Source organism: Cheilinus undulatus, linkage group 12 (assembly GCF_018320785.1).
Source record: "Cheilinus undulatus linkage group 12, ASM1832078v1, whole genome shotgun sequence".
Classification (NCBI taxonomy): Eukaryota; Metazoa; Chordata; class Actinopteri; order Labriformes; family Labridae; genus Cheilinus; species Cheilinus undulatus.
The window spans coordinates 19,282,083-19,308,552 of NC_054876.1; the positions used below are offsets into that span (position 1 = coordinate 19,282,083).

A 26,470-nucleotide genomic window follows, 5' to 3' on the forward strand; every position below is an offset into this window, starting at 1 on the left:
GAGTTAAATAGCACCACCCTCTCCCCCTTTATGTGGACTTTCCTAAATATTCCTGCAGCATTCTTACATAACCTCACCCTGACCTCACCCAGGAGATTCACAAATTCTAGGTAAAGTCAGAGTAAAAATGTCCCTTTGCATTTAAGTTATAGATTTTGAATTCTGGTCAAAGCGTATTAAGGAGATAAATCATTCCTCGTCATGTATTAAGATTGGATTAAAAAAGAGACATCATTTTTAAACAGGTGAAAAATCAGCGATGCCTTTTTTTATGGTACCAATGATTCAATATTATCATATCCAGTCAGACAGATGGGTATTTTAGGAGTCTCTTAATATCTCCAGAACATTGTTAAATGTTGTTAATCGACTACGTGGGCTTGTTAAAGGTGTTCAGGTATTTTTTTTGTCAGAGAAACAGATGCTAGGCACTTTGCCTCAAATGACTCGTAAACAGTGCTGTAGGGTTAGGATAACATAAGGAGATATACAGTTCAATTACAGAAGAGAGAATACAGAAAAAACACTTTTGGTAAGCTGTAGGTTGATAAGGAACAAAACTGCTGCTGAGATACTTCAGAGGCATGAACTACTCATAGAATTTTTAAAGAAAATGTACTTACTTTTTGAAGTGGGGCTGCCAGGGATGAAGGTGCTGCAGCACCATTTGCTCAATGTGAATCCTTCAAAGAGTGCAGACTGTATCCTTTCACATGTAGTCCATAAACTCTGGGAAGTGGACACAGAAGTCGATGCTCTCTCTTCTTACAGGAATGGCTCTTTCTTCTGCAGTTTTATGTTCAGCTTTGAAGTCCTTTAGTCATCACCGCTGACTTCAGATCTTCTCTCTGTGGAGAAAGAGAGTGACAGAAAGATCATGTGGGATCAAATTCAACCATGAGTGCCAATCAAAATGTCACTTTTTTCTGATGAAACTGTAATGGCATTACTTCTGACTCTGTCTGTTGTCACCATATGCCATTATGTACTCCAGCTTCTATGTTTATTACTTTTCTTAATCTAGTCTTACTCTGAGGATTGAGTGGTTTAGACTTCATTTACCAAGCTTTTATTGCAGTTATTCCATTTAATCAGATGTGCAATTGCAATAACTAAGACTCAGTTTAATCAAAAATGTTTAAATGTTTTAATATCAATTATAAAAATAAAGGATCAGCAAACTTTAAAAAGCCATTACTTCCCCTTGAATTTTACATCAAATTTTACACTGTACTTTCCTTGCTAAGTTGGTGATTGCATCCTTATGACAGTCATAAGGGTGTTAAATTAAACAAAGTTCACACAAATGTTAAGAGTAGCATAAATCTAGGCTATAATATGCTGATATAAAGTCTTTCCAGCAAATCCTCTCAAGTTTAACTCACAAAACTACAGTCTTCCTCTCTCCTCCGGCTCCCACACACATCCTCCTCACTGAATTTGTCACCAACTCAAAAAAGAAAATGCTTAATGACATCCAAAGCTTCCAACTACCAACCACCACCACCCATCTCTCTTGTTTTTCCCAGACGAGGCCCTGAAACTCTGCCAGCAGCCGCCTCCACCCTGATCTCACTGTCTCTGACTTCACATGGAAGCTGATGGGGTCTCTCTCTCTCTCTCTTTCTCTCTCTCTCTCTCTCTCTCTCTCTCTCTCTCTGCTAACACCGCCCGCTCTGTGACACGAGACAGCACGCCATCTTCCTTTGAGTCACTTCAGCTTACTCCTCTTGTCATGAAACCAAACCTCATCTGATCAGACAGCTAAAACTACAGCACAGCGTTGCTCCTTTAACAGTTATTCCTCTTCAATTCTTCAACATGCTGCCTCCCCTCTGCTCTGCAAAAAATGTTTTCACAGAACAATCAGACTTACAAGGAGCTCTTGTGTCTGGTTTTTCTTTTCCTATTTTTGTATTTTTCTGCAACCTTGGCTCCAAATATGCTTCTTATCAGCTCAGGCATCCTAACAAGATGTCTGCAAAAACTCCTTTGTGTAGAGCACAGGTGTCAAACTCAAGGCCTGGGGGCCAAATCCAGCCTGTGGAACAGTTAAATCCGGCCCCCAGGATGATCTCATATTTCTGTTATAACTGGCCCATCAGTATGAGGTCTGCAGATTTCCTCAAGAATAAAAAAGTAAACATAACCTTGATGATTTAAGATAACCTTGTTAAGTCATAAGAATTAGAAAGAGTTAAAGTAATTTGACAAAAAAGTCAAGACCCTGGGAAAAGAAATTTGTATTTTCATTTCATATTTTCTAATTTGAATCTCACAATTCTGACAAAGTTTTGGTTTGTTTTTTTATATATATATTGACCTTTTGAAATCATGATTTTGACTTTTATCTCATATTCTGACCATTTAGATTCAAGATTTTAATTTTTAAGTCATATTTTGACATTTTAAACCAATGAAATTGAATTTTATGTTACATTTGGACATTTCCAACTCCTTATTTTGAATTTTAATCCCAAGTATAAACCTTTTTTATTCAAAATCTTATTTTTTTCCTTATCTTTAGTCCTTTATAACTCAGTATTTTTATTTTTTCTCATATTTTGACATTAAAAACATATAATTTTTAATGTTGCCTCATATTTTCACCTTCTACACTCTTGATTTAGATTTTTTTTTCTCACCTGTTGGCCTTTTCAACTCCTAAATATAATTTTTAATCCCAAATACTGACCTTTTCCATTCAAAATTTTAATATTTTTTATCAGCTACTTTTACATTTAAAAAATATCCTTTTAAATTTTGTCTTATATTTTGATCTTTAAACTCATGATTTTGAATTTTATTTAGTACTTTAACTGTTAAAAATCAGCATTTTAACTTTTGACTTTTTTAAATCACAAGATAATTTATCATCAATGTTACATTTTTCCTTATCATTCCTTACTTGTAAAGATGAAGTTGACAGTTTATGGGGCATTTTGTCCCAGTTAGGCCCTCAGGTTAGACCTAAATTCACAATTCAGCCCCTGCTGTGAGTGAGTCTGACATCCCTGGTCTAGAGGATCAAGTGGTTTTGAAACAACTGCATCATTAGCATCAGGGCACATTTTTCAGATTCATCAGCTTCTATTTGAAGTATTTAAAAAATGTACATGAGCTATCACTGTTTTATGTTGATACCAAAAAAATCTCTAACCTGATGATCCGGGGTGAAACAGAACATCAATAAAGCATCACTGTCCTTGTCCTGACTTGTGATACGATTATCGATCATCACTTTTTCACGACTCAGCAGTGGCATTTATGACATGAATGAGGGTAACGCTGACAGAAGTTAATTGGCCAAGGAAGGAGATGACACCAGAATAAAAGAAGCAGAGGGATAATGTCTGACAGCAGGGGAAATAGGCTGAAATATTAAGCTTGATAAGCATACATAAACTGACACCCAAATGTAGCAAAAAATCACATTAGTTCTGCACTATACCTTTAAACGACATATAGATATCAGATATCATAAAACAATAATATGTCATTGATTGATTTGAAATAAATCAATAATCATAATAGTGTTGGTTTTGATATTATTGGAGTTATGCATCCTTTCATATCACGTCTTACTGTATCACATCATACTGTATGGTATAATGTCCTATTATTTTGTTTTGTATACTATACAGTTATATTGTATTGTTTGGTATCTTATTATATTTTGTTTTGCATCAGATCATCTCAGATTGTACTGTATTACACTGCATTGAAATGACTGCTATGGCACTGTGTCATAAAGTCGACCTGACACGTCTGGTAGTCTGTTTCATATTCATTGCATGAATATATTTCACATTCATTTGGGAAAGCTCCCATAGAAATTGTGAGGGACAGGCAGGATTTTTCATAAGACCAAGTAAAAATGCTCTTGAGTCTGAGACAAGACCAAGACATTCAAAATGTAGTTTTGAGACAGGTCTCAAGACAAAGACCGTTCTCAAGTATTGCAACACTAGTGACAAGACAAAACGACTTGCACGCATGCGCTTCTCTTGAGCTGACAGGCCACTGCGGCCATAGATTTCTAATAGCGGAGCTTCTTGGTAAATAAAACTGATACCAAGGCCGTGCAGGGAGACGTGCAAAAACCTCTTCTCTGCAAAGACAAGCTTTCGCTGTGACTCTTTGCTTTTGTTTTTAAAGTAAATGTGGTCCAGTGAGAATTAAACTGCCGCTTTCTTACAGCTACATAGGAGCTAACAGCTACTGCAGCAGCAGCCTTTGGATAAACCGACAAACCCCATCCATAACGATGGCAAACTCATGCCGAAGCAGACCGGGAGAAGAGCGAAAACATCTTTTCTGAGTGGTCCAACAGAGTTCAGATCGGCACAAATGTTGTGGATCATAACACATCATCATATCATCTTGAATCTCATCAGAACATTTTGTCCAATATCCTATTGTTTTCTACCTTTTATTTTTTGTTTCCTGTCGTATGGTATCATCTGGTATTATATCATGTTGTATTTTGGATCATTTTGTATCATATTGTATGGGTCTTTTTAAATGATTGTCCTGTATCATATCATATTGTTTCATATCGTTGTTTATAGTGAACTGTCCTGTGATTTTCACCTCTCTTCTAATTCTTTGCAAGTTGTGAAAAAAATAAAACATCTATTTGAGGATGATTTTCATGCCTTTTTATAATTTATTTCCCATTAAAATCAATATTTATACCAAAGCAAACTTAAAATCCAAATGATCCTAAGGGACAACTTAAGTTATAAATTTATAATACCATGACTTCTTTGCATATTTACCAGCAGCCTTTTGAGATGTGCATCATAAATACAAATATCTTCAGTGAGTGCAAGCCACACTGAATCTTAAAACGTGAATCCTGCTGGTGTGTTCAGATTTGACAGACTATGACTCAGAACAAGTGAAAATTTTGACACTACATGCATGAAAATCATGTTTTGTATCTCAATTGCCTCTTTCAGCCCTACCACTGCCTCTGCTGCTCTCCAACTGCTGGTTTATTCACCAATCAAAAGGTCAAACTTCAATTCTGCAGCTTTCACCTCGTGCTGAATTTTTTTTTTTCATCTGCACACCTCCTTTCAAGTTTCCTTCCCCCCTTTGGGAGGTACGATTCAGACTCTGAAAACCTCTGATGTAGATAAAAACTGGGGCTGCACGGCAGCGCAGAGGTTTAGCGCTGTTGCCTCACAGCAAGAATGTCCCTGGTTCGCTTCCCAGTCAGGGCCTTTCTGTGCAGAGTTTGCATGTTCTCCCCATGCATGCGTGAGTTCTCTCTGGGTACCCTGGCTTCCTCCCACCAACAAAAACGTGCTCAATAGGTTAACTGGTGACTCTAGAATTGGCCGTAGGTGTGAGTGTGAGTGTGCCTGGTTGTCCATCTCTGTATGTCAGCCCTGTGACTGGCTGGCGACCAGTCCAGGGTGTACCCCATCTCTCGCCCAATGACAGCTGGGATAGACTCCAGCCCACTCCCCCCGTGACCCTGAACGGGATAAGCGGTGTAGAAAATGGATGGACGGATAGATAAAAACTGGGGATGAAAAAGCTAAACCTGTAACACTAAACTGGAACTTGAAAAAAACAACAGGTGTGAAGGATCTCTGTGCTGTGCAGAAAGCCTGCCTTGGATATGATTTAATTCACGTGTACCATCAGTTATGAATGGGCTATGATTAAACAATCATTGTTGCTCACTGAGTCAAATCACAACGACGCAGGAGCAATGCAAGAGCCTGGTACTTCACTTTTGACATGCTGTTGAAAATGTAGACCCTTCACAAGTGTGACAGCTCAAAGCAAACAATGTGAGCAATAGTTTCATATCACAGTAAATAAAGGTGGTCACAGGATGGCACATACTAACCAGTCATAACGGATGTTGAAAATGTGAGGGACTCAACAATAATGTTCTTAAAATGTGTCAAGAACAACAATATGACCAAAATACTCAAAACTTCCATTCATAAACAACAAAAGTCCTGACTAAAAAATGGAAATCTTACAATATCTCCAGTGGTCAACAGGAAAATCATGGAGGACAGGCTGGGAGACTGGTTGAACATTTTGGATAGAGTAAAACTATGGAGAAATAGCATCAGCATATACACTATATGGAAAAAAGTATTCGGACACCTGATCATTACACTAAAGGGACTGTAATGACATATTTAAATACATGTTCTATGATATGGAGTTCCCCCCTTTTGCAGCAAACAGCCTACACCCTCTTTCCACGAGGTGGAAGGCTTTCCACAAGATTTTGGAGTATTTCTGTAGAAATTTGTGCCAATTCATTTTGTAGAGCATTTATGAGCTCAGGTACTGATGTTGGACAAGAGGCCTGGCTCACAGTCCCTGTTCCAGTTCATCCCTAAGGTGCTTGATGGCTTTGAGGTCAGGGCAAAATATCATCTTTGTCATCCAAAAAATCCTATAAAAATAATCATTCCCTTCAGTACAGTACAATACAATACAGACTTTTACGCAGTCCTCTGCTTCAAAGCTGAGTTGCTGTTGTTCCTGAATGCTTCCACTTTCCAATAATATCACTAACAGTTGAACGTGTAATATCCAGCAGGGATGAAATTTCTAATTGCAAGGGTAGCATCCATCACAGTACCATTCTTGGAGTCACTGAGCTCTTCAGAAAGACTCGTTTTGTATCACAAATGTGTAGCTGTGGCAACGTGTCTGACTGAAACACCTGAATACAATAATTAACAGGTGTGGCCAAATACATTTGTCCATATAGTCTATGTACACTGGTTACAGTGTGAGCTGGGGGCTCTTGTTGTGCTTCCTTCTTCAATCAGCTGTCCACCAATTGGCTATTCTTTCATCCAAAGAGTGCAAGCTTCATGTCCATCCTCTGGGTTCCCCCAAACATCAAGATGTGCTTAATTTTGGCAGTGTGAATTTGAAGCTACCAAGACATTTTTCTAAGTAGGCTGAATCACATGTAACACCGTCCACACTACAGGAAAATCTGACAAGATTAACTTTTATAATCTTGAAAACTCAGGCCCCCTGCTTATTTGTTGGGAGGAATCTGGCTCAAAATCAACCCCATTATCTTGTACTGTAACCTTTCCTAATGTGGAAAACATCATCTTGTAATTACGAGGCTTCTTGAATTGATACATCTATCAATCAATTCATGAGAGTGAATTAAAAACAAGATTTGCTGCTTGAGAAGATTTGCTGCATGTGAAGCCACTTGTCCTGCTTTTAATCAATGCTTTTAGAAAACATTACGTTTTAGGTAGCAAAAAAGGTTCCAGCTTTCTCTCCAAGGAGGTCTAACAAGGCCAAACCACATTTTTGGCCAAACTAAACTCTTTGGCTCTGTCACCACCTCCCATAATTCCTCCTCTCATTGCAGCGGCCCTTTTCTGACCTTTGGTTCCCAGCTCTGACACAAGGGTCAGGCTGCATATCTCCAATTTTCACTCTGAAATCTCCGATTGGAGTCCTGCCAAACACCTCCGGATTGACCTTGACAAGACTGAGCTGCTGTTCCCCCTCTCAGAAATGCTGCCCCTAACAAGAGCCGTCAATCACAGTGGCACCTGCACAGTTGCTCCTGCTCACACCAGCGTTTAGTTTGACTTTAGACAACTAATGCTACAGCTGCTGTTGTGGGTTTGCTGTGTGTAAAATCTGCTGACTCAGACACAGTTGCTTGTGCAGACAGTCTTTGTCTCCCATCTGGACTGCTGCAGCTCCAATCTGGCCAGGCAACCTGGAAATAACTGCAGCATTACAGCTGACAAACTAAACTTTAGAATAAACTTGGGCTGATTTCCAATTACTGTCATGATTATGAAGCAAAGCATAATCTATAAAGAAGCTGAGAGATGTGGAAGTCACTGAAGAGTGATGAAAAACTGTTGATGTACAGTCACATTTATCTTTAATATGAGCTTAAGAAAAATGTTCCGTCAGTGTTTGTGGTTTCAAGATGGCGGTGCACATGGACTCAGCAGCTTGGAGCTCCCAGAAACTAATGTGCTATTATTGGCATCCTCACTAAATGTATGGTATAGTTCGTTTTTCTTTCTGAGAAAACTTTTGCTTGACAAAACTTGCCTACATGTATAGCACCATAAGTGCTACCTGATTAATTGACTTTCAATTACAATTACAATTTTGGCTTCCCAAGATCATAAAAACAAACTGCTCTTGTCTTATGTAGAATACTAGCTGCTCAACATCCCATGCTTTTTTATGATGCACCATATGTTTTGTGGTGCATGTCTATTGGTGAAAAGTCTGGACTGCAGGAAAGCAAGTACATCATCGCTAGTGCCTTTCCAGATGTGTAAGCTGTCTATGCCATAGGCACTAATGTAACCCCATAGCATCAGAGATGCAGGCTTTTGAGCTGTGTACTGACAACAAGCTGGATGGTCCCTCTTTCTTTAGTCTGCAGGACATGACATCAGGGGTTTCCAAAAAGAATCTGACCACAGAACAGTTTTCAATTCTGCCTCAGCCCAATTCAGATAAGCTCTGGCCCAGAGAAGGCAGCGGTATTTCTAGACCGTGTTCACGTATGGCTTCTTCTTTACATGATACAGCTTTAACTTGCATTTGTGGACAGTACAGCCAACTGTGTTGACAGACAATGATTTCTGGAAGTGTTTCTGAGCCCATGCAGTGATTTCGGTACAGAATCATGCCTGTTTGTAATGCAGTGCTGCCTGAGGGCCAGCAGACCACAAGCATCCAATAATGACCTTTGGCCTTTCTCCTTGCCACAGAGATTTCGCCAGTTTCTCTGAGTCCTTTTATGATATTATGAACTGTAGATGGTGGGATAAAAAAAAGTCTGCAATTTTACATTTAAGACCATTTCATGAAATTATTTCATATTTTTGTTACACTCTCTTAATGGTCCTTTTATACCCAGTTATGTTACTACAGTTTTTTTTTCATTACCACCACCTCAGCTGGGTGTACACTGTGACATTCCAAGCGGACTCTGAAATAGTTGTGGTGGAAACTCAGCTAATACTGTGCAACTGCATTGCTTGTGACACACAACCATCACACAACATTTATGTGATCACACCATACAGTCGATGGACATGCATAACCTGAGTACTGTACAAGAAAAGTTGGGACAAGTTTCTTGCTTGTATATTTCCTTTATTATAGCGGGGATGGTGGGGGCATTAGATTTAAGATGCTGTCTGACAGTTTACAAAGAAAAATGCCCCACAGTTTGAGGAATCTGTTCATGCTTCTGCTTTCCCTGTGGGAGTTGTCCGGAGTCATGTGACTAAAATCTTATTTATTTATTTGAATTCATTTAACCAGGAAAACCTCACTGAAATTAAGAATCCCTTTCACAAGAGTGTCCTGGCCAAGATGGACAGTAGCACGATTAACAAGCACAAAAAACAAAGCACTTATAATCACAGAATTGACTTCTGTTTTTACTTTTTCTAGGCAGCGTCCTGACTTTTTTTGGAATTGGCTTTGTTCTACATTCCCATATAAGTACATGGCTTATTAAAAAAATAATAAAGTCTTGATATTTAGTTTCTCTTTAAATGCTGTCTGAACTTTGTGCAGCTATTAAGAACACTGTGTTTTTAACAGTGATGAAGACCCAGTAACAGTAAACCCCACTGATACTGTAGCAGACAGACTCCAGCTGCAGGTGACATCATGCAAGGTGACACAAGGTGAAAAGAATAGATTTTTTAAGAGTGCTGCAAAAGAGTGCACACTTTCCTGCCCGTAAATGAATGAATTTCTTATAGGAACTGTGTTCAACCAGTAAAGCAGGTTCTATAAGAAATTCAACCACTGTTGAAACTTTTAAATATGTGATCTTTAATTCACTCCATGCTTTCTGCTTCCTTCCACAAAGAAATATGGAGGATTTTTCCTGAAACTGTTAATGAAGCTCCCTGTGTGTCATGCTTTGAAGCGTCGGCTGACTAATCATCATTTTTTCATACTCATTGCTGTCTTACATATCTCTGTTGCTTTGCTGGATCTTTATATCATCTCCAAGCGTGTGTCAATAAAAGATTTTCATCATTTCCGTGTGTCTCAAACTTTTAACCTCGCTGTGATTTTCACAGTGATCGACAGCAAAGGTGCAGAACTTGGAGCTGAACTGATTTGACTCTCTCTCTCTTACTCTCGCATACATGCTCCTCTCACACACAGATACCCTGCGATGTGCTCAGACTTTCAATGCTGCTGCACATAATGTCTATTCAGAGACGGGGGGACGTGGTTGGGAGCATCGTGCACTGGGATGACAAAGATGACAGATAATTGAGAACAAAACACACTGAGCGAGGAAAAAAAATCCACATGAGCAGTTAGCACGGACCTTTCTTCTTCTTTTCCTTTGTCCCCGAAGTTATTCTCTCCTCCCTTTTTTCTTATTCGGAGCTTTGCTGTTTGACTTTTCCCTCGGAGGCCCATCTCAATGACAACTGAAAGAGCATCCTCTCTCCCCTCGTTAACTGAGCTCTGCATCAGTCCTAATAAGAAAGCTTTTACACGCTTAATTAAGAGACACTGTAGTGCAGTATGTAATGCTCAATTTGCTCATCTCCTTCTCCCCCCTCGTCCTTTTTAATTTCATTCTGAATCAATCTGTCCGGCTTGCTTTTCTTCCCTCTTATGTGGACTTTTCTGCATCAACCCTCCACATGCCGGCTCCATTTTGAGCCTTCCAAACGGTTTTTCCTTCCACTGCGTCCTCTGATCAGCCATTTCTCCTAATACCCGGCCTTGATGTTGCTAATTCAGGGCAGTAGAGACCAGAGGATTAAAAAATGGGATTTAGGAAAATAAACGAGCTGGTTTTGATGAGATATTACATCAACGAGAATGCAGGAAAATTCAAAGTTGCATTCGCCGAAACATAAATATTGGCAAGGTTGAGTCGCAAGGTCTCACTAGTGCTGCGAATGTAAACACAGGGGGAATATAGAGTTGAGAGGAAGAGAGGAGCTGTGAAAAAAGAGTGGGATAGTGTTGAAATGGAAGCCGATGAGTAAATAAACCAGCCGCACTTTAAGGACAAGGAGGAAGAGGAGGTGTTGACGTTGTTTGAGGGAAACAAGTAGAGGAGTGAGAGGAAGGGGAGGGCGAGCAAAGGATGCCGTTTTAAAAGGTCTGCACGTTTGAACATTAATTAAAAGTTATCCACTGATGAATTGCCCTTTGATGAATTGTTTCCCTTGCCATAAAAACTGTGTACGCATCCCACAGGGAGAGATGCAAGCCACTAAATCTGTCACCCATGTTTTTCATGCTCTCTGCCTCAGACAGTAATGAGCCAGGCCAGTGTGATCAGCTGCTCAGCCCCTGATTAAAAGTAGTTTCCTCTAATACATGGATTTACTTTGACATTTCTTATGCTGGAAACCTATCGGGCTCTGCTTGAGTGGCTAGGGTGGTAATATTATTATTTCATTAAGTCATCTCTCAGTTATTGTTTTGATAATTAAATGAATTGTTTCATTTCTTAAATGTTTGAGCACTGGGAAAATGCCAATCAGAGTCTCCAAAGCCCAACATGACGTGCTGCACAGCTGATGTCTTTATATTAACAAAGTATCAAATGACAATGTGTGACAGTGTGAAAGTCGCTGCCTGGACTGATAAACCCACGCAGAGTTATCACCACAATCTGCAGCTCCTATCATCTTCACTGAGATTAAAAGCAAGATCCAGCAAATCACCTGCAGCCTCGCTGTCCTGGTTCATTCTCACCTCTCTCACTGTGTTGTTTTCATCTGCAGCAGCCAGCTGCTTTCAGCAATAACAGCTCCAAACACACCGCTAAACACCAAACAGCAGAAAGCAAATACAGTGGTGGACGAGCTGGTGGACAGAGTAGAGATTTGAGAAGTGGGGACAAAAACCAACAGACACAATGAAGAAAGAAAAGGAGTTAATACTCGACTTGAAAAGAGACGACTTCCATCTATCTTTTCATCGATTTTTTACTGTTATATGTAGCTACAAATCATCACTAAAGTAAGGGGAGGGCCCCAACAATAGTTCTTGAAGTGTCCACTTGTGGACAACTGTAAAGCCAAGTTATCTCTATTACATTTAGTATTAAAATTCCCATTTTTGTGAATGAAATAAACATGTTAACAGCAGATACAGGCTCTGATTTTTCTGTAACTTATCTGTTTTGATTTTATTACATCTAAGAGGTATGGGGGGGGGGGGTAGGTCAGTTTGGAAGGATTTGGGCTGGAAATTGAAGGGTTGCTAGTTCAAGTCCTGGTCAGACCATATCTAGACTTTGGCATGGTAGCTGGAGAGGTGGAGAGGTGTGAAAGTGCCCTTGTGGAAGGCAATGAACCCCCAACAGCTCACAGCAACAGCAAGAGCAGCAAGGCCATCACTCTGACATCTCTCCATTAGTGCATGTCCAGTTTGCGCATGTGCATTTACATGTACTTCAGCCTATGTGTGTGTGTAGCATGTTCAACAATAGAGTGTAAACTGTAAATCTTAACCTGCAGGCATATGGTCCGCATCAGGCAACCCTCTTTGGGCTTTTTTTAGGGCTCAGCACTGGTTCAAGAAGCAAAAATCCCATTCATTTCTCCAGAGTGGATCTGAGCAGTGATGGGAATAATGGGGTTAAAATAAACGGTGTTACTAATGGCGTTATTTTTTTCAGTAACGGGTAATCTAACTAATTACTGTTTCCATCGTCACAACGCAGTTACCGTTACCAACAATTAAATGGGGCGCGTTATAAACCAAAGCTACTCAGTGAAGCTCTTGTCATCCGACTTGGCTCTCAGCCTCAGACGCTGCAAAACTGTTTTTCTTTGATGCGGGAGGAGGGAGGGGCGAGCCAACCGCATAAGTGATAATGATTGGCTAAAGTAGAGTAAGCTTTCATGGTAAGCCAATCAGAGACAGTGTTCAGTTTTCACACAAACCACACACGCACACAGCAGTTCTGTGTAAGTACCTGCCTATGCAATTCTACTCTATGCCAGTGATTCTCAACCTTTTCAGCCCCCAAAATAAAGGTGCCAGAGACCGGGGACCCCCACTGTACCTGAAGGTGGTTGAACACAGCCATGCATATTCAGAGAATAGTCATGTGGAGACAAGGCCACCCATAAGGGGGGAAAATGGGAGAGATTTATGGGGCCCAGCCAAACTGGGGGCCAGCAAAATCATGGTCCATTGTAAAGTTAAGCTGTTTTATTTTATATTTATCCCGAATAATAACCACTCTTATCAAGGATACACATTTTAATTCATTTGTGTAGTAAGTAGCCCTCTTAAAAATGTAAATCCTTTTGTTGAAAACAGAATTCAAACACAATATAAATAGCTAAAATTGGTACATAATGGCAAGATGGTGGGAAAGGTGGTGCAATTGGATTTTAAAAGTAGCAGAAATGATTAGAAATGCCAAAAATTAGATAAATGTGGTAAAATAACCAAAAAAGGCAAAAATTGGCTTATTTAGTGATAAAAGTGGATTCCCAAGTAACTGAAATTGTGTTAAAGTGGAAAAAATAGGTGGAAATTTTGTGAAATGGGATGAAAATTGATATAAACTGGCAAAAAAGGGTTAGCTGAGGAAGAAAAAGTCAGAAGCTGGCATAAATGGGCATATCAAATTGGGAAATGTGGCTTGAAAAGTGGAAGAAGTGGTTAATAGTGGCAATAATGTGTCAACAGAGCCAGCAATAGGCAGAGAGTTGCAAGATTTGGTTTAGAAGTGGCAAAAACAGGCAGAAAAAAGTGGTGGAAATGGTTTAAAATGAACAAAAAAATGGGCTTTAAGTTGTAAAAATGTGTTAAAATTGGTAAAATTGGTGGGGAAAAAGTGATGAAAATGGGTTAAAATTTGACAAAATTGATATAAGTGGCAACAGTGTCATTTAAAATATATTCTTACTTTTTTTAAGGCACCTGGAGACCCCCTCTCAGTGTCTCGGACCCCCCAACGTTGAGAACCCCTGCTCTTTGCAACTGGTTTGTGAAACCTGCTTAGAAAAAATCCAAATTCTTAGACATATTTAAACTAAAAAGAAAGAAACGCAATAGTTACTTTTCCTGGTAACTAGTTACTTTTACAGTGAAGTAATTCAGTTACTAACTAAGTTACTTTTGGCAGAAGTAACTAGTAACTATAACTAATTACTTTTTTAAAGTAACCTGCCCAACACTGGGTTTGAGTAATAGCTATATCATCTTAAGTATACAAATCAGACTGACCCCGAGCTACCTGAGCGTGACGACCACATACGCTTCTGGAGAGGCCAAAAGTTCACGATGTCAACCTCATTTTATGAAAAACATAATTAATTCCTAATCTCAGCCAAAGATATTACAATACTCACAATCCGTGGGTGTCACAGCGATGTCTATGATTGGTGGGTTTTCTGGTTACCATGGAAATGCCCACCGAGCCGGCGAGGCTGTTGACTATTGATGACAACAATACATGCCGCCGCAGTATGAAGCGATAAATGTTCAAACTTCAACATATAACAACATCCTCATTCTAATCACTACTATAAAAAATGTAGAAAAAAGGGACAAATATTGTTTGAAAGCCTGAAAAGCTGTCATTAATAATGATAAAATGAACCACAATGGACTACAGGATATGTAGTTCCTTCCTCCTTGTGAAGAAATATGCGCAGTCTTGTATCTTTGCTTTTTTCACAGTTTTTGAGTGCAATTTTTGCAGTTAATTTGTTAGACACAAGTGCAATAAGCTTGGTATACAAAATCCCCAAAATAAATGTAGTGCAGGTATACATGAACCCTTTGGCTGTTTGTAGATTGATCTTAAATAAGGTGGAAATAGCATTGCTGATATTCAAACCTGCTGTCATCGGTCTTTACTAAAGAATGGTTTTCCTCTTTCTTGCAGTAACCAAAAATGTAACTTCACTTACCCAGTAAACATCCTCTGACAGTACACATAGATTTGTTTTTTTGTATAGAATAACTGTCTAGATGACAAAAACACAAATTTCATAAATAATGACCATCATTGTTATTTGCAGTTTTCTATCTGACAAACAGATTAGTTTTTCCCATCTATTTTGATGATTGTAGGTTTTCAGAGAAGTCTCCAACAAGGGTGGCATCATGCAGAATCACACAGAAGTCACCATAAATCAGACTCCATGTAAAGTAGTACTGCATATCTTCATTCTATAAACCTCCTCAACATGCAAATGCCATTGGCTTCATCTCACAATTCAAGACTAAAAATAGACATTGCTTACTCGGAAACTTACAAAGCGAGACAATCATATAAGAGCACAAAAGCAGGCCACGCATATGACGCAGAGTGGGAGACAAACTGCAGAGTCAACTGATAAGGCAATTAACAGATTCAGGAACTACTTAGTAATCAAATCCTTATTTTAGTGTTTATTTTAGGACAACAATGGAGAGCATCAGCGTCATTATTTAATGCCCTACTAAGACCATTTAAAAATAAACAGACAATAGGATCTTAGACACAGGCATTTTTTAAATCTCTGACTTGTTTTGTGCCACTAACAGTTCATGAGACTTTAATCCAGCATGTGATGCATTTCTGTCACATATCTATTTCAGTAGAAAGCAACATTTTAACATGTACTAATGAATAATGGCTTTCACTTTTGTCTAAACTGGCCAATAAGGTTGTTTCTGGTAACATTTAAGTGATTGGGCCTGCAAATTAAATCACAGATTAAGGCTGTGAGAGTCTTTTTCTTCAAATATTTGCTTTAATTAAGTGCAAATGGTGCTTGAAATTAAAGTTTCATGGCATATATTTTATTAAAGTGAGGCCACATTACTATACTATTTTAAAATGGAATAGTAGGATTTAACTACGGATTTTCCTAGAAACTAGCAAAACACGAACACTTTGCAAAATAAGGATGATCCATGAACATTATTGTGATTGATTAGAGGTCTGCACGGACTAGGAGGTTGAGAACAACTGATTTGGATCATACAGAGAATAGGTTTGATTAATTTCTTCAACTAAAAGATTTTTTTTTTTTTTTTTTTTTTAGCATTTCCCTAATCACCTATATTTCCTGCCTCATCCACCTAAGCCTTCTTTGGGTGGTTAGGACTGCATAAAAACAACCTATTACCAAAAATAAAACATAACATGAATAGGTCATCACTCTTCATTGCTGTTTTCCCTCACCTCATGCACTCCATAATCAACATCCTGATTCATGATTGCCCACCCCACCTTGATGTCACGCCAACAAAAGCGTGAAATGTTCATCATGTGGTATCTTTGGGCTAAGGCTCAGAAAAAAACTTATCTGAATTGTCAGGTAAGAATATACACCCTTCTTTTCATCAACTATTCAACCCATTCAGCCTTATGTCCCTATCACCAGAATCCATTCAACTTCCCAAAACTGATAAACTCACCGGATTTATTGTGTCATCAGGTAGATAATCCCTCAAAGGTTCAAACTGAAACAACTGCTCCCAATCTGCACCTGACCAATCAGTGTAATTTGAGAAGAATGTGGCAGTAGCAATGTTCGTGGTTTAGTTGCACGGCAAGTTGATAATCAATGGTGGTCAAAGAGGAGATTAGCGTGAATGCAGCTATGGGCTCTATGCACGAATCGCTTCCGTTTTTATCATTAGGTGGCTCCCAAACTTCCGGTCAGGAGATTAAACATAGAAAATGGTGTATGATGGGAGATTCATTGCAGTTTATTTGCTGTTTGCATGAGTTACCCAAACTGACTGTCAATGACGAGGAAATTTAGCTGAAGATGTAGATTGAAGCACACAGCCATGATGTCAAGAAGTGCTGTTAACCCGTTTTTGAAACATCATTTTTGCACGTTTGGACGCCATTATGATAAAGAGTAAACACAAACAACAATCGAAACAAACAAACATACAAACAAAAAAACTGACGAATAAACGCAGTATAGGACTAACCTGACACGTGTTTCACACATCCATCTGGTAAACTTTCGATATACAGTGTTTGGTAAAAGGCAGAGCCTTTGAAAAAAAACTCGGAGGGGGGACTGAATGAATGTTCTGTCTGTCACATCTTTACGGGCCAATCAGGGCAACAAAACACGTGACGTCATACCCACTAGCGAGGTTCGCGTGTGCCGCTACTGAGGAATAAACTCCATCTCCTTTGCAGGGTTAGCATAGGACAATTGAGATTTTCATTTGGCTTAGCACATATCATTGGGCAGAAGTTGTAAAGCGGCCTTATTTTACGTCACACCCTGCATGCATAGAGCCTATTGTAGTAGTTTTATCAGAGTTGGATATCATTTCTTCACTAAAAGAAGACCAAGAATCATGAGAAGCCCTCTGTATCTACATGTAGTAAGCTGGGGTTGAGGCCAGCTGAACCTTGACTATATAGGGACGTGTTATTTAAATGACAATTGTTTTCACCCGCCATATTTATCAACACCTGCTCATTCTTAAGCTGTGATTGGCCAGATATGAATGTTTCATAAAACACACATGGACCTTGTCTTGAGAAGGTTTCTACTAGGGATGTTCGGATACCTTTTTTTTTTTTTATCGGCCGATACCGAGTACTGATCCATTACCAGTGTGAACTTTCTGGACTGACTGTGCAGACTAGCAAACTATTTTAATCCTATATTTGACTCAGAACGACTCATCAAATAGAAATATATTGTACAGCATCTTTGTGACCCTAAAGTTGTTGATCTGCTGATTATTGAGTTTTACTGCTAAATATTAAAACAACAATAATACAGGGGGCTGCATCACAGGCTCTATCTCTCTCTCTTTTTTAATACAAACTTTATTGCACTTTTCCAGATACAATATAAAACTTACAACTCACATATTAACAATTGTTGTACAGATATGTACTTAATGTATACAGTTGTATAAATAATCAAGCGCATTGAACTCTGTCTCTCCTTTCAGCTATTTTGGGCAGCATCATATGATTGCGGAGCAGCCTACTATTGGCTGACAGACACTCACAGAGAGTAACAATATGGCGGTTATATGGAAATAAATGATCGTAATTCAGTTAAAATGGACAAAAAGAGGTTCAATACCGGGTTTACCGGTGTTGATTTTATCATTGAAGTTCCCAAAAGTCACACGAGTTCCAGGCTCGCTGAAAATGCTGCCCATGGAATTCAAAGGCATCAATAATGTCAATGGAAAACACAACGGCTATCTTCAAGAAGAAAAACAGTGAGAGGCAACAATTTATGGTTCAAAAGTTATTTTGCTTTTGATAAACTGTGTCACTTCTTGTCTTGTACGACAGCGCTAGTCTTGAAGGCATTTTAACGATCACATTCAGAGAATAAACTGTCACGCAGACACTTCTTTTCTGCTGCAGCGGATCCCTTGGTTCTTCTTCCCTGTGCCAAAAGCATAAGCCCTTTCATACAGCGGCAGCGAAGAGGAATTGATTTCCAGTTTATAGCAATAGCATTTAGCATGGCTAAACCAAGCAAAATATAAAGCTAAACCAAACAGTACCGGATTGGTGCATAAATTTGTGTACTCGCCGATACCATACTGGTTTTGGAATCAGAACAACCCTAGGTTCTACACCCAAATCTGCACTGGTTTCTTTGATAGATGAGGGCTAGTGTATGAGCTGTTGCCTGGGCAGATGGGAAACATCTCATTAAATGGATGTGTGAAACTGTCTATCTGGCCTGACAGGTTAGAATTAACCCTGATGAATATGATTACACGCAGCTTTACAAGTTTAAACTGATTGACCGACTCTTTTTACAGCACCTCATCTTGACATTTTCAGATTCAAGCCTTCAAAGTAGTCTTCTTACCTCAGCTAAGCTTCACATAAGTAGACATTATTATAAACCAGGATTCATAGTGGTTTTGTATACCTCTCTTCTGTAAAAGCCCTTAATGCTGAAACATGGAATTGGCTTTATCTCAAAAATCATGACATTAGAATCATACAAAGTGAAACAAAAACAAGAAAATTGATTAGTCAGTTACTGGATTCATCATATGTGACAGTTTATGGACAAGATGATTAATTGCCTAGTTGAGAAACCAATTGGAAATGTTATCAATAATGAAAATAATGGTTAGTTGCAGCTTTACAACTAGCGATTGATTATTCAACTCCTTTTCAGCAGCTCCTCATAATGATTTTGGATTCAGATCTTCAGAGAAGTCTTCTTTTCCCAGATAAGCTTTGAGTGAATCGTGCAGAAATACACAATAACTGAAATATCCACAAATCCGTTTGTTTTCAAAGCCGTCCACCATATCTCCCTGCATCTCACAATGCAAGACTAAAAATATACATCGCTCACTCAGAAACTTCCAGAGCGAGACAATCGTATAAAAGTACAAAAAGCGAGCTGAGGCTGTTATATGACGCAAAGTGGGAGACAAATTGCAGAGTTGCAAGCTGAAATGGTTCACGGCCTCGGCTGAGTCTGATAAATTCTGCCCGCTGAGCTCAACTAATCACTGCAGCCTGTCACAGACACGCCCCCCCTCCCTCCCTGGAGAGCCGACCATCACGCTGCTGATCTCAGGCCGCCGCTGCTCGACCCCATGTAGCACAGACTCGCAGACACACCCTGCCGCCTCCTCGTCACACTCAGACATGCACTCTTTAGGCAAGAATCCACTGATTTCTCAGCCTAATCACAATCAAAAATACACATCGACTTCCCTCTTCCCTTATCCCCAGCAACAGAACTAAAAGAAATCCTTTCTTTTCTGCACCCTGTGTGTTTTTTTGTGATTCGCAGGAAGCCTGAAACTGCAGAGTACAGCACAAAAATCTCCATATCTATCATTCTTAATCGTTTCTTTTTTTCCCACCCCCATCTCCTACGCTCACACAAAGACACACATGCTCGTTTGTGAGCTGTATCAGTGTAATTGATGCAATGACTGGAAATAAACAGGCAATTTAAGTGCTGGACACCTCAGTGCTTCCTCTCTTTCTCCTTCTCTCTCCACTGCTCCCTCTCTCTCTCTCTCCACCTCTGTGTTTCCTCTTTGTGCCCGCACACACAGTCACACAAACACTGTGGAGTATCTTGCAATCGAACAAGGTGGAATAAGGGACAAGGTCAACATGCTGGGGAGAAAAAAACGTGTGAGACGGGGAGGAAATTAGGCAGGATAAGAATAGAGAGGGACAGAGGGCAGGCAGAAAACAAAGACTAATCTCACAGATGACTCATATCTGGATGGCCTGTTTAATAACAAATTTACAGCCTCGTGAGAGAGACAGAGAGAGAGAGAGTGAGCAGCAGACCGTGTTATCACTCTGACTCAACTACATTTTTAACCATATTCTGTTTTTGCTGCTTTAACCACCACGCTTCACATAGCTCACAGGAGGTGCAGTTCAGCCAGTGCTTTCACCTTCCAAAATGTTTTTCCTCTAAAAAGTCTCGCGTGATGGGTCGCCCTCTCTCGACCACTCAGCCGAGCGGACAGCGTCCCGACCTCTTCTGCCTGCAGTAAGCTCGGACAAAAAAAAAAAGGACAGAAATAGCACGAGCTGATCTGAGTGTCCATGTCAATCCGAGCAGGCTGCAGCACAAAACAACAGATTTGTCCCTTTTTTTTTCCCGCTTCAAAGATCCCTCGTGTTCAAAGTGCATGTGTGTATGCTGACCCAGCACTAATTATTAAAACACAACATGTCCAAATGTGTTCCTGCATGTCTCCTTCCGCACATGTACGTGACTGCATTAATCTGATCCCACTTGGTCCTGTTAGCATCAGTTGGGAACAGTCATGCCGCATGAATATTAAAAGCTCACAGCCAGTTTCTGTAAGCTACAGAGTTCATAATAAACAAGACCTAATAATTTATCGGGTCCACATGTTGACACGTCCCGTGGGCTGCCATACTGTCGTGTACATGAGGTAATAGGAAAGGAGAGTCAAGCATGAAATGATACAGCAGGACTTTGACAAATGGAGAGCGGCAGAATCGGAGAACACGAGGAGGTGGGGTTTCCTTCACTTTCTAAAGGCCGTCTATGTTATTGATGAAAAAATAGACCCTTGAGAGTCCTCAGACGGCCTCTGGGAGCCAAGATCATTGAAAAACACATTGCTCATGAAGGCAAAATCTAAATTATATTTGAAATAAGCATTTCTGTGAAATAAAAAAGCAGAATATGTTTGAGAGTTTAGAGCAGTTTCTATTAAGGGGATGCAATAGTGAAATTCCAGACTTCAGTTTGATACTTAAAATCAATCAATATAAATATATCTGTTTTGATACTACTGCAATAAAAATAGATCTCCAAGGCACCCAGTATAGGATAAATTCTTGTCAGTGATACCAAAAATGGGAGGAAAACTTCAGCACACCGTCCAATGGGCAATATATTGCTGTGCAAAAAGTATAACAGAACAGAATTAAGCTATTCTTAAAGGCATATAGGTGCACAAGAAGAATAATAGCTTCAACATATTGACTCATTCCAGAGTTGGTTGAGAGGCAGCCAGTTGTTTCACGTTAGTCATTAGCTGTAATGCTATCGCTATGATTTGAAGCTAAGCTCGCAGATTTGTCGTCTTGTCTGAGTTTTTCACTCTGGTGTGTCATATCTTGTGTAGATGTGAAGTTTTTCTTTAAAAGCTGCGGTACTTTTTGATAAAAAATAGAAAAAAATTTAAGACCAAAGAACTAAAAGTTAGACAATCTTAGCTACTGTAACCGTGTAGCAATTAAAGATGTGGGTGATTAGTCAGTTAAATTATTTCAGCACAGAATTTCTAGTCCATTTAACTAACAGTTAATATGTTTTTGGCATCCGGCCTATGATGTTGGCTTAATGCTGGGTCAAAGCACAGCTCTGGTAAAAAGCTACTGCCATTATAATACTGAACCGACCACATTTAAACAAGCTCTGTGAAATAGATGGCATCAGGGATGTCACTCAGATTGAAAGACAGGGGGCCATACCCGCAATTTCCACATAGCACGACTGTACCACACACCAAAGCGCTGTGGGTTTGCTCCAGCCTAAGGCGAGCAACCTTGCCCACTGGATGTGTGTCTAGAGCACTGTGTAGCCCTGATCACGGGCATAGATCACGGGAGAACTGTGAGTTCACACAGGAATTGTATGTCAACAGTGAACTATTTTACCTTTTGAAGTTGTCTATCATCCATTCTGGTATAAGTCCATGATATCATTGCTTCTGCCATTGGGTGAGTACGTTAGTAAGTGAAAAGGCTAACGTTTGCTTAAAGGATCTGTTGTTTTATGTAAAAGTCTTTGGTCAAATGTCCTCAAAAGTGAACTTTTCCCTGCCAATGGCGTCGTTGTAACTCTGTGACCCACTGACCTCTCTGTGATCCTTTGCTCTCGCTGCAGGATGAGACGTAATGTTGATGTAGTGATGATTTACAGTAGGGAGTTAGTGCATTGTGTTGTATTTTGAAAGAACTGGATATTCTAAGCTTGTGACTTCCTGTTTTTGCACTTTCTGATTGACAGGAACTGACGTGGTTTGGCAGCGGCCAGCGCTGAAAATAGACCTGCAGCGTATCTTGAAGGGAGCGGAGTGGCACTCCAGGCACATTTTTATAAATTTCGCCTGAAAAAGTTTTCATTTATTAATTTCTAATTTGTTGTATAGTATTTATCAGGAACTCTTATCTGACTCACACTTTACTTCCTCCTCCTTCCCCTCCTCCTTTCCTGAGCCTGAGGATTTCTTCCTTTAAATAAAAAATACCAGTCTGAGCAAGTTTATGAGTTGGTATTTAAAAGTCTACATGTTGGGGTGAGTTAATGAAAAAGATGTTGGAAAACATATCCATTGATGCATCTAGTTTTTTGTTTTGTTTTTTTCTTTTTTTTTTTAATTCAGCATCTATGTGTATCTCTCTATCTATCTGACTTGTGTTTTCCTGATGCCTGACAACTTTTTTTCCTGAGAGTTGACTCATGTTTTATTTAAACCTGATACTTTTTAATCTAAGATCTGGCGCCTAAGGTCTGAGACCTGAGGATGTCCTAAAATGGACACCGTACACAGGAGAGAGTGGAGTGGAAAGCCTAGAGCCTGCAGATTCAGGGGACATTCAAACTGTATTTCTATGCCGTATAAACACTGATAAATTGATCAAAACATTTTGTAATGACCCCTCAAAACAACATTTATCAACCCCAGGGGGTTAAAATAAATTAATGATATATATTTTTACTATAAAGAGGCCTTCCAACATCCATGGATTGCATTGAGCACCTGTGCAGTGTTGGAGGACTGATGGCTGCTAACATTATCCACACCCAGTAAATGTGAAATAACACAGATGCTTGAATCTGGTGTTTAGCCATGTTGAATAAAATGGACTAAGTTTTCTGAATATTTCTGCCTTTTAACAAGTCTGGATTTACATTTGGCTTTGAAATGAGTTCTAGGAGTGTCCCTGCTGGCTGTATACAGTGAGGTATTGCTGGCTCAGAGTACATGTAGCTACAGTAGCTCCAGAGTGGATAATGTCAATCATCTGCAGTTACACTGAATCACAAGGACTCAATATTTTCACCCTCTGGCAGGTCAACCAGCGTTTTTTATCTCCATCATTAAACCTGTCGGCACCCACACGACCATCATTAGGTTTCTGGGGGAAAAAAGCGTAGCGCTGTCTCCCCTGACCTTTGACCTTAGCACTGCTGCTCAGCCATATTTTCAGGGTGGATGACATTTTCTCTCCTGTTGAGTAAAATACTGTTGTCATCCTTCAAACTGCTTCACCTTGACTCACAGCCTGTGGAGAAACTTAACCTTGACTTATGACTGAATATCCGATTGATTTTACGCAAGTATATAAAAAAATCACTTTATTGAAAATATAACCTACAGAACAAGTCACTGGAGTACTATCCACACTCAAGGCAAAATGCATTTTATCATAATGTGTGTGGTGGTGGATCCATTTGTTTTTATTAATTTCTGTATCAGGCGTTGCATTGTGTACAAACCAAATCCTCCTTGCAAAAGGCAAATAATTTATCAAGGCAAACATCTAATCTAAGAAAACAGAGTTATCTGTTGGTTAAAGATACTGGAATGAAGCTGTTACCTCACCACTGACATTTTATCGCCTTTTGGGCTGAACAGATCCTTACTTACACATTCAGCAGTTACAGAACAACATTAGCATTCATACAGAGATGCGTTTCTGCCCACCTGAGGATTACAAGTCCACTACACCTTCTCCTTTACATACTGCTTTCTTACCCACCATCTCTCACTGGACAAGTGTACATGATCTTTTTGAAGCTTTTTAATGAAAACTTGTCTGCTGCACCACAAAACAATGCTGTGAGGGGTGAGACTGCAAAAACAGTCAGTTTCGAGCCAAATGTAAAGTTGAGATTTGGGTAAAAAAAAAATCCCAGAAGCTATTCTTTGACATGTGGTGATGTCTTAAATTTTTAGTATGAAACTATTGATTTTAGCTGCTTTGAGATTCAAGTTTTTGGATATTGGTTGTCAGGCAACACAGTGAAAACTTTTTCAAAGTATTAAAAGAAAGTTTTCACTTTAATTGCTTTAAGTTATCATAGTACAGCAACAGCAAGTTGAAGTTTATTCAGCTGAATTTCACAGCTGGTGTGAGTTCATCCTCTGACTGTTTTTGACCACAATTTAAAAGCTTTTTAGAAAATTACACGGTACCACTGGCAAATATAGATATGGATCCATTTCCATCAAAGTGTGCTTAGGGAGGTTTCACATTAGGGACAGGTTTGATCTAAGTGTTGACCTTTAAACCTAGTTCAGCAGGTCAGTGAGAACACAAGCGGACCAGACTCAGCTGAGTGACCAGGTCTATTTGAAGAGCTGGTCTCTTCAATGTGTACTCGAGCATGGTCTGGGGCTGTGCTGAGTACTGTGGTAGTCATTAGTTTGTAGAGTTTTACAGGCAACTCTAAGCATCTCCCCTCTCAACAACAACATATCTGTGTGGCCTAATTTTAGTTCTCTAAGCTGCTCAGTAGATGTAGAAGAAGGGTTGATGTCTCCGAAGTAATAAAAACCTCCATGGTAGCAGGATGGACTCTATTGTCCACATGGGACATAAATAAGTGCCATGGATTGATGATGATAGGGGTGTGTTTGGAGAGTTTCTACTTCTTAAGTAGTTTTCCTTTAATTGGGCTCACCTGGCAAACTAATTAACACAGGTGTCTGAGATTGATTTCTGTGATCCAAAGAGCCCTGAGACACAAAACCATCCATGAGTTTCACTGACAAACAAAAATTTGAATGTTTATGACACTAAAATCCAATTTGCATAATAATTTGGAATGCGGTATAGTTCATGATCAAAACAGGAAAAGAGGCTGACTGAGGGGGGCCTCAAGAGTCAAGATTAAATTCATAGTCCAACAAAGTGAGAAAATCATCTTGTGCTCTGCACCCATGCTGCAGCATAAAAAAAACACTCAACATCACACACATTAAGCATAGAACATTGAGTATTTATACATAATTCAGAACGTTCTAAAAAGATAAATAGCTACAGGTCCTTCAAGTACTTGAGCAAAAATGCAGAGACAAATCATTTCCACTGAATATCCTGCCTTACATACCACTGTTGAAGAGAGTTACAGACACAGGGATGAAGGCAATTTTAAGCCTCTTAAGTCTGAAATGGGGAACCTTGAACCTCTTACCAGAGGGCAGCAGATTGTACTCTGTATGTAGAACATGGGATGGATCATTGACAATCTTACTGGCCTGCTTAAGAATAGCCTGTTCAATAATAATCTGCAGGGGTGTATTATTTATACCTCATATTATTTCCCATGCAGTCTGAATCAGTCACATCGGATTGGGTTTAAACTGCACAGACAGGTTAACCATGCAGAGATACTGTACCTAAAAAGCCTCTCTAAGGCTATCTAAGATGAAAATAAACATAAACTTCTGGTCATGTTATGTATTATATTAGACAGTCATAGAGATCCTTGAATATAGAGTATGCAATATTAGCCTTACTATAGCCTTACTAATTTTATCATGGATTAAGGGCTTTCTAGAACAATTTGGTCACAATTGTTAATTATTGAATTCTGTTTCAATCAGACTTGACATGAATAAAGAGCTCAGTGACTTCAAGCGTAGTACTGTGATGGATGCCACCTTTGCAACAAGATGGTGTGTGAAATTTCAACCCTGCTGGATATTCCACAGTCAGTTTTAAGTGATTATTAGAAAGTAGAAGCGTTTAGGATCAACAGCTATGTAATCACGAACCAGAGGACTACATAAAATCAGAACAGGGTCAATGATTGCTATGGTGCACGGTGCATAAAAGTCGCCAACACTCTGCTGATTCCATAGCTGAGGAGTTTACTAATGTAAGCACAGAAATTAAACGGGAGCTTCATGGATGGGTTTCCATGGCCAAGCAGCTGCATGCATGCCTCAAATCATC

At 39.4% G+C, this 26,470-nt stretch overlaps 1 protein-coding gene across 1 annotated transcript in view; it reads right to left on the reverse strand.

The window, feature by feature from the left end:
* Window positions 1–26,470, reverse strand: part of flrt1a (fibronectin leucine rich transmembrane protein 1a) — a 104,154-nt gene that overhangs the window by 40,612 nt on the left and 37,072 nt on the right. Inside the window, exon 2 of the mRNA XM_041801782.1 lies at window positions 624–848. The gene's annotated coding sequence lies outside the window, so the exon portion shown is untranslated. The remainder of the gene's footprint in view (window positions 1–623; window positions 849–26,470) is intronic.